Here is a 13,080-nt window from a genome sequence, read left to right on the forward strand (position 1 = left end):
CGGAACCCTAAAATGATAAAAACCCTAAAAAAGTATCCCGTGAAACGGCAAACTGTACCGTGACACGGGAAGTCCCACCGTCAGACGACAAACTTTCCCGTGACACGGTACATTCTTAGTGTGACGCGGGAAATTTTCAGATAACGGGAAAGAAAAGGCGTTAAGGGTTTACGCGGAAAAGACACGGAATGTCCCGTGTCACGGAAGATTTCCCGTGTCACGGGAAAATCCTACCGTCAGACGGGAAGGATTCCCGTGACACGGTGGCTGTCTACCGTGGCACGGGAATTTCTAGCCCACTTTTCCGTCTAAATACATTTTTAACCCTAATTTAATTCGGCATTTTAAGTGCCGATTGATAATTTCGGGTCTTTTCTGACTTATTATTATTTGGTCTAAAATAAGAAAATAAATAAATAAAAATAAACAAAAGGTTTGGCCAAAAATAAAAAAGGGTTTGGGCTAAAATTAAATAATAAGTTTGGGCTGAAATAAAAACTATGCTTTTACCAAAAATCAAGACCAATCCATGGACCGTTCAAAAAATATGAATTTAATTAAATACGATTTTTTAAGCACTCTCGGGATTAAATACTAAACCCGACCAATAGTGGCGGTGAAAGGTTGTTCATCATCGGGTCTGGTTTTGGGGAGACATTTTTAGGTGTCTACAATACCCTATTTTGAATATTCTCATAATCGAATGGACTCATTATTTAATTCTAAACCACAATTAAATAGCAAACGGAGTGATAAATTATTGAATGAAATTTATATTACTCCAAAACTTGAATGGTTTTTCTTAGTGTCTTACATTAAATGTTCAAAATTAACTCAAACACTAAACAAGGAAATCAAAGCCAGTCTCCTACATGCTTGATTCCCATTGCCTCAACGTGCTTGTTGTGCTTCACTTGAGGCAAAGGTTTAGTAAGTGGATCGGCTACATTGTCATACGTTCCAACTTTGCAAATTCTGATTTCACCTTCAGATGTCCATACTCGAATCATGTGAAACCGCCGTTTGACATGTTTGACCTTCTGATGTTCCCTTGGCTCAATGGCTTGAGCAATAACTCCATTGTTGTCACAATAGAGGGCTATTGGACCCTTTATGGAGGGTACAACATCAAGTTCACCAACGAACTTACGAATCCAAACAGCCTCCTTAGCTGCTTCAGCAGCTGCTAAGTATTCGGCTTCAGTTGTAGAATATGCAGTTGTACTCTGCTAGGCACTCTTCCAACTAAACGCTTCTCCATTTAGACAGAACACATATCCAGATTGGAATTTGAAATCGTCTCTGTCTGTCTGGAAGCTTGCGTCGGTATAACCTTCTACAACTAATTCCTCTGAACCACCATACACCAGGATTTTATCCTTGTTCCTTTTCAGGTACTTTTGGATATTCTTGGCCACAGTCCAATGGGCCTCTCCTGGATCTGATTGGTAATGGCTCGTAGCACTCAAGGCATATGATACATTTGGCCTAGTACATATCATGGCATACATGATCGATCCGATAAGCGAAGCATATGGAATCTTATTCATTCTTACCGGCTCATCAAGTGTCTATGGACACTGCTTTTTGCTTAGGTTTATCCCATGTGACATTGCCAGGTGTCTGTGGACAATGCTTCTTGCTTAGTTTTATCCCATGTGACATTGGCAGGTGACCTCTCTTGGCCTCCTCCATGCCAAATCGAGCAAGTACCTTATCAACATAAGTACTTTGACTCAATCCAATCATCCTTTTTGATCTATCCCTATAGATCTTGATGCCTAGTATGTACTGAGCCTCTCCTAAGTCTTTCATTGAGAAGCACTTTCCAAGCCAGGCCTTTACAGACTCTAACAACGGAATGTTGTTTCCAATGAGCAATATGTCATCGACATATAAGACTAGGAAGGCGATGTCACTCCCAATAACCTTCTTGTAAACACAAGATTCATCTGGATTCTTGATAAAACAAAACTTACTGATGGCTTCATCGAATTGCAGATTCCAACTTTTTCTTGCTTGCTTTAGTCCATAAATGGACTTCTTAAGCTTACAAACCTTTCAAGCATTGTTTTTGTCAACAAAACCTTCAGGTTGTGTCATATACACAGTTTCTTCCATAATACCATTAAGGAAGGCGGTTTTGACATCCATCTGCCATATTTCATAATTGTAATATGCAGCAATCGCTAGGAGGATCTGAACGGATTTAATCACTGCGACTGGTGAAAAGGTTTCATCGTAATCAATACCATGAACTTGTCTGTAACCTTTTGCCACCAATCTAGCTTTGTAAATGAATACATTTCCATCTTTGTCGGTTTTCAACTTGAAAATCCACTTACATCCGATAGGTGTATAACCTTTGGGTAAGTCAACCAAGTCCCAGACTTGATTTTCAAACATGGAATCCATTTCAGATCTCATGGCCTCTTGCCATTTAACAGAGTAGGTGCTTGCCATCGCTTACTTGTAGGTTGCTGGTTCATCTCCATCCATAATCAGGATGTCCTGATTCTCAGTTAATACTAAACCAAGATATCTATCAGGTTGAGATCTCAGCCTCTAAGACCTACGTAGGGTAATGGATTGAGCATTTGCATTGTTGGTTTGACTTTGCACATTTTGATCATTTTGACCTGCGTCAACAGATGCTATTTGAGCACCTTGACTGTCATTCTGATTTTGTTGCTCATCATCACAAACTTAATCAGCTTTGATTTTCCTCCCACTTATCATTTTGGAAAGGTGTTCCGTCTCCAAAAAGACACCATCGCGAACAACAAACACTTTGTTCTTCGATCTGTTATAGAAGTAATACCCTTTGATTTCTTTTGGGTAGCCACAAAGTAAACCTTGTCTGATTTGGGATGAAGTTTGTCAGAAATCAATTTCATGACATATTCTTTGCATCCCCATATCTTTAGAAAATACAACCTATAAGGTTTCTTCGTCCATAATTCATATGGAGTCTTTTCTACAGCTTTTGATGATGCACGGTTCAGTGTTAGTTCCGCAATTAGAATTGCGTGTCCCCAGAAAAAGATAGGAAGATCACTAAAACCCATTGTTGATCGTACCATGTCTAACAAGGTTCGATTTCTCCTTTCGGATACTCCGTTCCATTGTGGAGTTCCTGGAGGTGTCGATTCTGAAAGTATACCCTTTTCTTTCAGATGGTCATCGAATTCTTGGCTCAAGTATTCACCACCTGGATCCGATCGAAGGGCTTTGATTTTCTTGCCAAGTTGATTTTCAACTTCACTTGGAAATTTTTTGAACTTTTCAAACGATTTAGATTTATGAGACATTAGGTAGACACAACCATATCTACTATAGTCATCTGTGAAGGTGATAAAATATTGGTGTCCATTTCTTGTGGTGGAGCTCATTGGTCCACATACATCATTGTGTATTAGACCTAATAAGTCTCATGCCCTTTATCCCAACTTGGAGAATGGTTGTTTAATCATCTTGCCTAATAAACATACCTCACAATTCTCAAACGATTCTAAATCAAAAGAGTCAAGAACACCTTCCTGTAGAAGTTTCTTGATGCCTTTGATGTTAATGTGGCCAAGACGACAATGCCACAAGTAAGTTTGATTTGACTCAATGGTCTTATCTCTTTTAGTATCACCATAAACAATTTTGTCTAAACACACAAAAGGTGTCATTTCCATAAATGTAAACAAGACATGAAACAAAAGGTCTTGTGATCAAGGTTAAAATGACGTCCAACGTCGCAAGATCAAAGTATGGTATATAAAACTTAGCATGTTTTAGAATTTTGACAAAATACATGAGATTACAAGCTTTCTTTGGACATATTTTCTTCATCTTCCACTTGTGTACTCATGACCACTTGAAAAACACCGCTCATTTCGTTCCTGAAATAGGAGCATAAAATGAGTCAATTTTCCGGTATCTAATACCTTTTAAATTGCTTATTTTCAAGTGTCATAAATATACCTGAGATTGAGGCTTTTTTTTCCTCTTGCCTCATCCTCCAGATACTCGCTACATTCTCTTTTGTAGTGGCCTTGCTTACTACAATAGAAGCAGCGTATCTTAGCCTTGTTTTTGAACTCTTTCTTCTTGAGCCTTAGAGCAAACTTAGCCGCCTTGCAAGAATAGGTTTTTTGGAGCTCTTGGACAACTTCCTTTTAGGATAGTTTGTTCCAATTATTGTTAAGTTGCATCTTAATTGCAACGTATCCCAAGTGGAGTGAGCTTAAAAGCATATGAGCCGCTTGCTCATCCTCCACCGGTTTACCAATCAGTTACACATGGTTAAATAACCTCGTCATCTTTTTCACATGGGCTTGAAGTGACATCCCGGGTCTAAGTCTTGCACTATAGACCCTAGCCCTTACTTCTTTCCTTTCTTTGTTGAGACACCCACCTTGCGGTGGCTTGATCCTCATGTTAGACAATGACCTAGTCACTTCTTCCACGAGTCCATCATAGTTGCCCTTATCGCTCTTTGTTAAGCTCAAATTGACCACATCTTCTAGAGCCTTGAGAAGTACATACGGAAGGTAGTTGGAGAATTTCTTATTCCACTATTCCGGAATGGAGTTTTCCATGATTCGAGAGACTCTCTTGCAATCATAACTCCACTCCTCATGAGCCACATCGCTCATAATCCCTTTTGAGTAGAAACTCGGGATGGGCGTATCCAAGATATGCTCTAGGTAGCAATTGCGGAGGGTCAAACGGAGTTCCTCTTCCCATTCCTTGAATTTTACCAAACTCAAGCTAAATGATAACTTCTCGGGAAGTTCTGGGAACATAAGATTATTGTAGATAGTTGAAGACATGATTCTACATTTGAAAGAATTTGAAATGAAAAACCATTCATAATACTTAAATAAGATTGAATTCATGCATTTTAATCAAACTTTTTTAAAACGTCTTATTCACACATTTAAAAGTTGTCCCCATTTTGGGTGAGGATAAGTCCATTCAAAGATCCAAAGAAACAAAGAGTGGTCAAACATGCTTTGGCTTGTCTTAACACTCAATCTCCTATGGTAAGCACGCTTTGCTTATGGCTCCAAGCCACTCTTGGTTGAATAAATCGTTGCATCTAATGCTCTCTCAAAAATTTATTCACTTTGCAATGACATGTTAGGACTCCATCACTCATATCGTTGAGTATAACCAAAACCAACTTGCATACCCGGTATGCCTTACATTCCTTGGAGAAGTAGTGATGCCTCGCTTTGGCGTAGCCCATCACTACCCTCGTTGGTTGGTAAGTGTTGTTTTGGAATGACAAGTTTTACTCAATATTTAGGGACCTAGGGTTTCTATGTTGGTTAATTTAAGTGAACTTAATTAATCATCACAACATTCGAAATCCTAAACATGCATCTAACATATAATTCATATACATAAACATATATATATTGAAAAACATAAATAGAGATGCATTTGGCAACTAGCATGACCCTTGAGATCTTCAAATCTTCAAAAGGTCTTCATTTGCAACTTCATGGCTTCGTCTTCCAAGACTTGACCAAAATAAATGCAACTACTAGTATCTACGATTAGGACTAATCTAAATATTAAGGTACAAAAATACTTAATGGTTCACAGTCTGTATTTAGATTTACAAAAATACATCACGGATCACAGTCTGTATTTTCTATCCTAATCGGGCCCCACTAGTTGCCATTTCATAAAACCTGTGAGAGAATATACATTCCATTCATCCATTCACTATCTGTGAATGGCCCATGTATTTTACAACGATAAACAAGTAACAATGCATAAACAAGCGAGAACTAGTAACTAATCTAGGTGGATAATCCAATTAACACGCCTAATTAAAACTAGTCAAAGTTGTTTTAACCGGTCATGAAATAAATAGATGAAGCTCCCACAAAATTTCACATCCAACTTAATTAATCCAATTAATTATGTCGGTAAACCCAACTTTTGCCAAAAATAAATTTTGCAAATGTCGCTCAAAAAACCGAGGGCTAGCCTCCAAAATTTTAATAAAGTAATTAAAATAATTAAAACGACAATTTAAGCAAAAAAATACGTAGGCTAAACACTAGTAGAAAAATAGTAATAGGCACCCCCTATATGGCACTGGTTCAGGACAAACCGGTGGCCAAAACCGGTCTGGAAATGGGCGGGATTTAAGCACAAGAGAAAAGGCACCGGTTTGGCCTGAACCGGTGCCTAAAATTAAAAAGGCACCGGTTTGAACCGATGCCAATTGAACCGGTACCAATTCAAAAAAAAAAATCGCGGCTTTTCTCTTCTCCTTCCTCTCTTTCTATTTCATTCATTCCTTAGCTTCCTCACTGTTTCATTAGAGCTGGGCGAACAACGGCCTTCTCCTTCCTCTCTCTCCCTCCACCATAGCCGTCACCATCACCGGCGGCCACAAGAGGTTTTGAAAACCACCTTCAATCCTTCCTCTCTCTGTTTTCCCTTTCTTTCTCTTTCGAAAACCACAGCCGTCACCTTTCTTTCTTTATTTCAAAAACAACCGCCCTGAGGTTGCTCCACCACCTAGCCGCGCCACCCCCCTGAGGCTCCTCCACCACTAAGCCGCGCCACCGGCCTGAGGGTCCTTGCATCTTCCGTGACTGCCCTAAGTCTCATCCTAGCTGCTGCCCTAATTGTCTCCTCCACCACCTAGCCGCGCCACCCTCCTGAGGCTCCTCCACCACCGAGCTGCGCCACCGGCCTGAGGGCCCTCCTCCATTTGTCGTGACTGCCTCTCCTCCTAGCTGCTGCCTATTTTGCCTCAAGGTTTATTTTTAATTTTTTTTTACATTATTTTCCAGTTATATAATTATATATATTAATTTTTTTTTCATTTTGAACCATTGTTAGTAAATTAAAATTTAGGTTTGAATATAATTTTTCTCAATTTTAGGTTTGAATATAATTGGGAAATTGTGAAAATATTAGAGATTAGTAACCTTGTTACTCAATTAGTTGGATTTTATTATGTTTTAATGGTTAATTTAATGTGTTTTGGTGGATAATTTTGAAATAATTATAGAAAATATATTAACCTTGGTACTTAAATAGGTGAAATTTGGTATTTTACTTTTAATGGTTAATTTGAAGTTGTTTTGATGGATTATTTTGAATAAGTTAGAGATTAGTTAACTTTATTATTAAATAAGTTGAATTTTGGAATGTTTAAATGGTTAATATTAAGTTGTTTTGATGGCTATATTTGAATTAATTTGAGATTAGTAACCTTGCTTGTTACTAAAGTAGATGAATTTTGGAATGGATGAATGGTTACTTTTAAGTTGTTTTGATGGGTAATTTTGAAAAAATTAGAGATTAGTAACCTTGTTAGTTTAGCAATTGTTATTTCAATGAATGATGTGTTTTAGCTTATAAATAAATTAGTGAATTGACATGTTATGAGAAAGAAATAGTACATACCTTATATTTAACCTAATTTTTGTATATTGTTTTTTTTTTTTAACAGATTTGTGAATTGAAGCACGAGTTTAATTAGCTTGAGGACTACATATTGAGCTCAAGTGGGTAGTTGCTATATTGGTATGACTTATAAAGTTTACTTAGCTATATTTCTTTCTATTTATCCATTTAATAAAAGTTTATTCATGAAATTGCAACATTTGTATTGTTTAATTGCAAATAAATACAACAATATATAGAATACTTGCATCATCATATGCCTAGATACCCGTTCAAGGCTTTCTCATTAGGAGAAAGTCTTGAATAGTCCCCGGTTGGGACTGTTCTTGAATGTGTACTCTCACTTAGGTGGTGAATGTATGTTTTCTTTTCAATTTTAAGGAACATCTTGGCTTACCATTTCCTCACTATGTTCTCTGGGTACATATGTGGGTAATTAATTATCTACATCGTGTACTTGGAGAACTAGGGGGAAATGCTGCCGGATTTTCCTTAAAATTGGAAAGTTGACATACATTCACTAGTGAGAGTAGACATTCAAGGATGGGTTAGGTTTGAGTGATAAGGACCCTTTGGAAACATGCATTTTTTCACTATATGAATGGTATATTCACGTTTTGTACTTGAATTTGATTTACATAAAATATGTAGCACTTACACATTATAAATTATATGGTGCTATATATGTTTAGAGACAATTTACTAAATGGAGAAGGATCGTGGTTGGATGTATGGTAGACGCGATACATTGGAATTTTGGAATGGGGTTCAAGAGTTTTGTGAGAGGGCTTTAGCTTATCAACGCAAACTGGGTGGCAAAGGCCTTTATTGTCCTTGTGTTGATTGTAATAATGTGAATGTGGTCGATAGTGTTGAAAACATTAGAGAATCATGTATTATGTCGTGGGTTTAGGCAATTATACCATGTGTGGATTTGGCACAGAGAAAGTGGAGAGTACAGTGGGGATCTTGATCGGAATGATGTGCGTGTTAGAAGCAATGAGATTCATGTGGACAAGGAATACGAGAATGATGACTATATTGTTGATAATGGTGAGGATGGAGCCGATGATGATCAGGCGGATGAGGTCAAGGATGAACAAGTGGATGAGATGTTGCATGGTGTTGAAGGTGAAGTGTTTGAGTTATTATCGGAGGCTTCCAAAAAGCCTTTGTATCCCGGGTGCAAAACATACTCCAAACTATCGGCCGTGCTAACACTTTTCAACATTAAGTCGAAGCATGGGTGGACAGACATCAGTTTTACTTCTTTGTTGGCCGCATTAAGTGATATGTTGCCTAATGGGGATGAAATTCCTAAGTCTTACTATCACCTTGATTCAGCTCGATCATCGGAGAAGTGGCTCGTGAAGTCTATATTGCAAAAGTAAATATATATAGCAACCTAGTGATGATTATTGCTAATAATAAATAATTTAGTAATCATACGACTAATCAAATTTGAATGTACTTTTTTTTACTACAGTGTTATGAAGAAGCTACATTGTCGTGCTCCCAAGGGTCCAACATGGAAGTCACCGTTGGTAATTTACATGATATTGTGATTATCTTGAAAATCTATGTTAGTAAATATTTGCTCATTTCCTTTGCATGTTTCACTGATGTGATTTTTTTGTCATATGCCAGTGCGCACAACAAGAGAATGGACTTGATTGTGCTTTGTATGTGATGAGATTCATGCTTGACATTATGACTCATTGTACGGACACTCAACAGCTTGATGAGGTAAGTCCTAAAACTTATTGAAATGCTATATTGATGTGATTTCTAGCCTTAGAAACCTAATATTACCCAACAATGGCATGTTATGAGAAACAAAAAGGCCATTTCACAAGAAAGGTAGAAAATAGGCTGAATAGAAGTCATATGGGCCATATTTGGGCCATTTTGTGTTAATATGCTCCTTTGATGTGATTTCTTTCCTTATACACCTATAACTAGATAATATTGTTATGTTATGAGATATATAAAGTTCATTTAATAAGAAATGTAGGAAATGGGCAAAGTAAAGTCATATAGGCCATTTTTGGGTCATTTTGAGTAAAAAGCGTCATAAACCTTAATAAAATGCCCTCCTATACAATTTTAGGGATTACACACATACAACTACCCAACATTGACATGTTATGAGAAAGAAATAGTTCATTTGATAAGTAATGTAGAAAATGGGGTACATAGAAGTCATATAGGCCCTATTTGGGCCATGTTGAGTAAAATACATTGTTAAACTTATTGAAATGCTATATTGATGTGATTTCTAGCCTTAGACACCTAATATTACCCAACAATGACATGTTATGAGAAACAAAAAGGCCATTACACAAGAAAGGTAGAAAATGGGCTGAATAGAAGTCATATGGGCCATATTAGGGCCATTTTGTGTTAATATGCTCTTTTGATGTGATTTCTTTCCTTATACACCTATAAATAGATAATATTGACATGTTATGAGATAAATAAAGTTCATTTAATAAGAAATGTAGGAAATGTGCAAAATAAAGTCATATAGGCCATATTCGGGCCATTTTGAGTAAAATCGTCATAAACCTTAATAAAATGCTCTCCTATACAATTTAAGGGCTTACGCACATACAACTACCCAACATTGACATGTTATGAGAAAGAAATAGTTCATTTGATAAGTAATGTAGAAAATGGGCTACATAGAAGTCATATAGGTAATATTTGATAAAATACATATTGTTTTGCCTAATTAATTAATTTTAACATAATGTTTTTGTATTTCAAGTTTTGCAAGGTCCAAAAGGATGGTCTGTTGACAATGAAGGATCTTAATGAAGTTCGTGACATGTTGGCGTCTTTTATCACATTCAACATGTAAATGGCATTGTAATTGTAAATTATTTATGTTAACTTTTGAACTATATAGCTTAATGAAGTTCGTGACATGTTGGCGTCCTATGCAAGTATTCCTACCGATTCGTTTTTCAATATAACTTGTAGCAAAGTTCTTGATCCTTTTACACTAGATGCTTTGCAAGCAGATGTGGTTGTTACTTTGTGCAAATTTGAGATGTATTTCCCACCCTCATTTTTTGACATAATGGTTCATCTGGTTCTTCATTTGGTGCGTGAGATTAAGTTGTGCGGTCCAGTGTTCATGAGGTGGTGCTACCCTTTTGAAAGACACATGGGTACATTACAAGATAATGTTCGGAATCGGGCTCACCCTGAAGGAAGTATGATGCAAGGGACCGTGGGTTAGGAGATAGGTAACTTTGTGGTGGACTACATAGCCCTTGCTCAACCTATTGGTCTTCCTACTTCTCGACATGAAGGTAGACTTGATGGTCATGGCACAATTGGGTCGAAACGAATGTCACCAGACCGAGATCAGTTCTTACAAGCACACCTTTATGTGTTGCACCATGTTTCAGATGTGCACCCATATTTAGACGAGCACATGGCTAGTTTGCGTGACGAATTTCCATCCATAGGTGAAAGGGCACTTATGCAGTTGCATAATAAGAGGTTTGTTTATTGGTTTCGTGATCGAGTAATGAGTGGAATGAATGATACTAATGTGACCGATACAATACGGTGGCTTGCGTACGGTCCTAGGGATGATGTCCGTTCATTTAAGGGATATGACATCAATGGGTACACTTTTTGGACCGAGGGTCGTGATTTGAAATCTTCCTCCACCCAAAACAGTGGTGTAACTCCTGTGGACTCGTCAAGGGAGTTTGCAAGTTCTAAGGATAAATCACCTGTCGATGTAGAGTTATCATACTATGGTCGAATTCAAGAAATATGGGAGCTTGATTATTGTGACTTCACGGTTGCTCTTTTCAAGTGTAAGTGGGTTGATAATATCAAGCGTAACGTCAAATATGAGGACTTTACTCTTGTAGATCTTAGCCACTTGAATGATAGTGCGGAACCATTTATCCTTGCATCTCAAGCTAAGCAAGTGTTCTACGTAATTGACCCAATGGATTCAAAATGGTCTATAGTGCTAGCTGGCAAAAGAAGAATCCTAGGCATTGGAGATGTTGAGGATGAGGAAGAATATGATGCGTTTGATGATTCAGCACCTTTCACTGTTCCTAAACCTGTTGTACTAAATGACATAGACAACGAAGCAGGTTATATGCGATCAGACCACAACGAAGGAATTTCATATTGAGGTAGTTTGATTAAAAGTTAGTAATGGTTTGATTGCAAATATAGTTTAGTTATCATGTATATAGGAGCATAAGTAGGCGAAAATGAAATATTTGTAGTTTGAAATTGCCTAAGTGTACTCATTATCATGCATGTACAAGGTTATAGAACCATAAGTAGGTGAAAATGGCTTAAATAGCTTCTACTTAACCCAATTCTTTTGTTTTGTGTATGAACTAACAATTATTCATTCTAACAACCTATATTCAATATATTTAACATGTTTGTAGTTTGAAATTGCCTAAGTGTACTCATTATCATGCATATACAAGGTTATAGGACCATAATAAGTAGGTGAAAATGGCTTAAATAGCTTCTACTTAACCCAACTCCTTTGTTTTGTGTTTGAACTAACATTTATTCATTCTAACAACCTATATTCATTATATTTAACATGTTTGTAGTTTGAAATTGCCATTTTGTACTCATTATCATGCATATACAAGGTTATAGGACCATAATAAGTAGGTGAAAATGGCTTAAATAGCTTCTACTTAACCATAATAACTATCATGCATATACTTTACTATACACTTATATTGTTTTATGATTGCTTTGACAGGTGCTTATATCTCATGGCGGACGATCATGATCCTCATTGTGTAGAGGACATTGACGATGATGAGTATGAGGACGAGTACGAGGATGAGGACGAGGACGATGATGATGAGCCTTATGATGTGAATAAGGAGGATGACTTGGGTGAGCTAGAGGATCAGGCTCAAGATGAGTTTGAGCGTATGCTTGACTATTTTGAAATTTCAGCTAAACGTGCACCGCCTATTCTAAATACAGCACGTGAGATTGTTGGTGAGAACCCGACTCCTGAAAGTCATGGCCAAGGACACGATGAAAACAACACAGGTGGTGGAGGGAGGGAAAAGGCACCGGCTCAAAGAAAAAGAAGGGGTCCGACGAGAAGCTTTAAGAAACCGGACGGTCCCATGGTCTTGGAGTATGACAACAACGGCCAGCCTGGCCCAAATGGCGTCGACAATATGCTAATCAAGTTGGCATATGTGCGCGGAAAATTCCCATTACACTTGTAATGCGGCAAGTACCTCCGGGTTTGATTCAAACATTTTTGGATGATACAAGGGTAAGTGTGTTTTTGGCACATTTAGACAATTTAAGATACCTAAATCTTATGGTTGTTACTAAATAGAAACTAATAATCGGTTTTAATTTGCGCTTGTAGAGGTTGTTTTCTATTCCTAATGATCCCGAGAAGAGAAGGGTGTTTGAATCTTTATTAGCGGAAAGATTCAGAGGCTTTAAGACCAAGTTGACTAATGGGTGGATCTACAAGAATAAGAAGAAATCAAAGAAGAAGAATGCTGATGAGGATGACCGTCTCCCATGGCAAATATGGCCGACCGTGTCAAAAGATGATTGGGAAGAGTTCGTTAGAATGAAGACTCAAAAGAAAGCCATTGTAAG

The sequence above is a fragment of the Chenopodium album genome, chromosome 3 (genome assembly GCF_948465745.1).
Source record: "Chenopodium album chromosome 3, dcCheAlbu1.1, whole genome shotgun sequence".
Lineage (NCBI taxonomy): Eukaryota > Viridiplantae > Streptophyta > Magnoliopsida > Caryophyllales > Amaranthaceae > Chenopodium > Chenopodium album.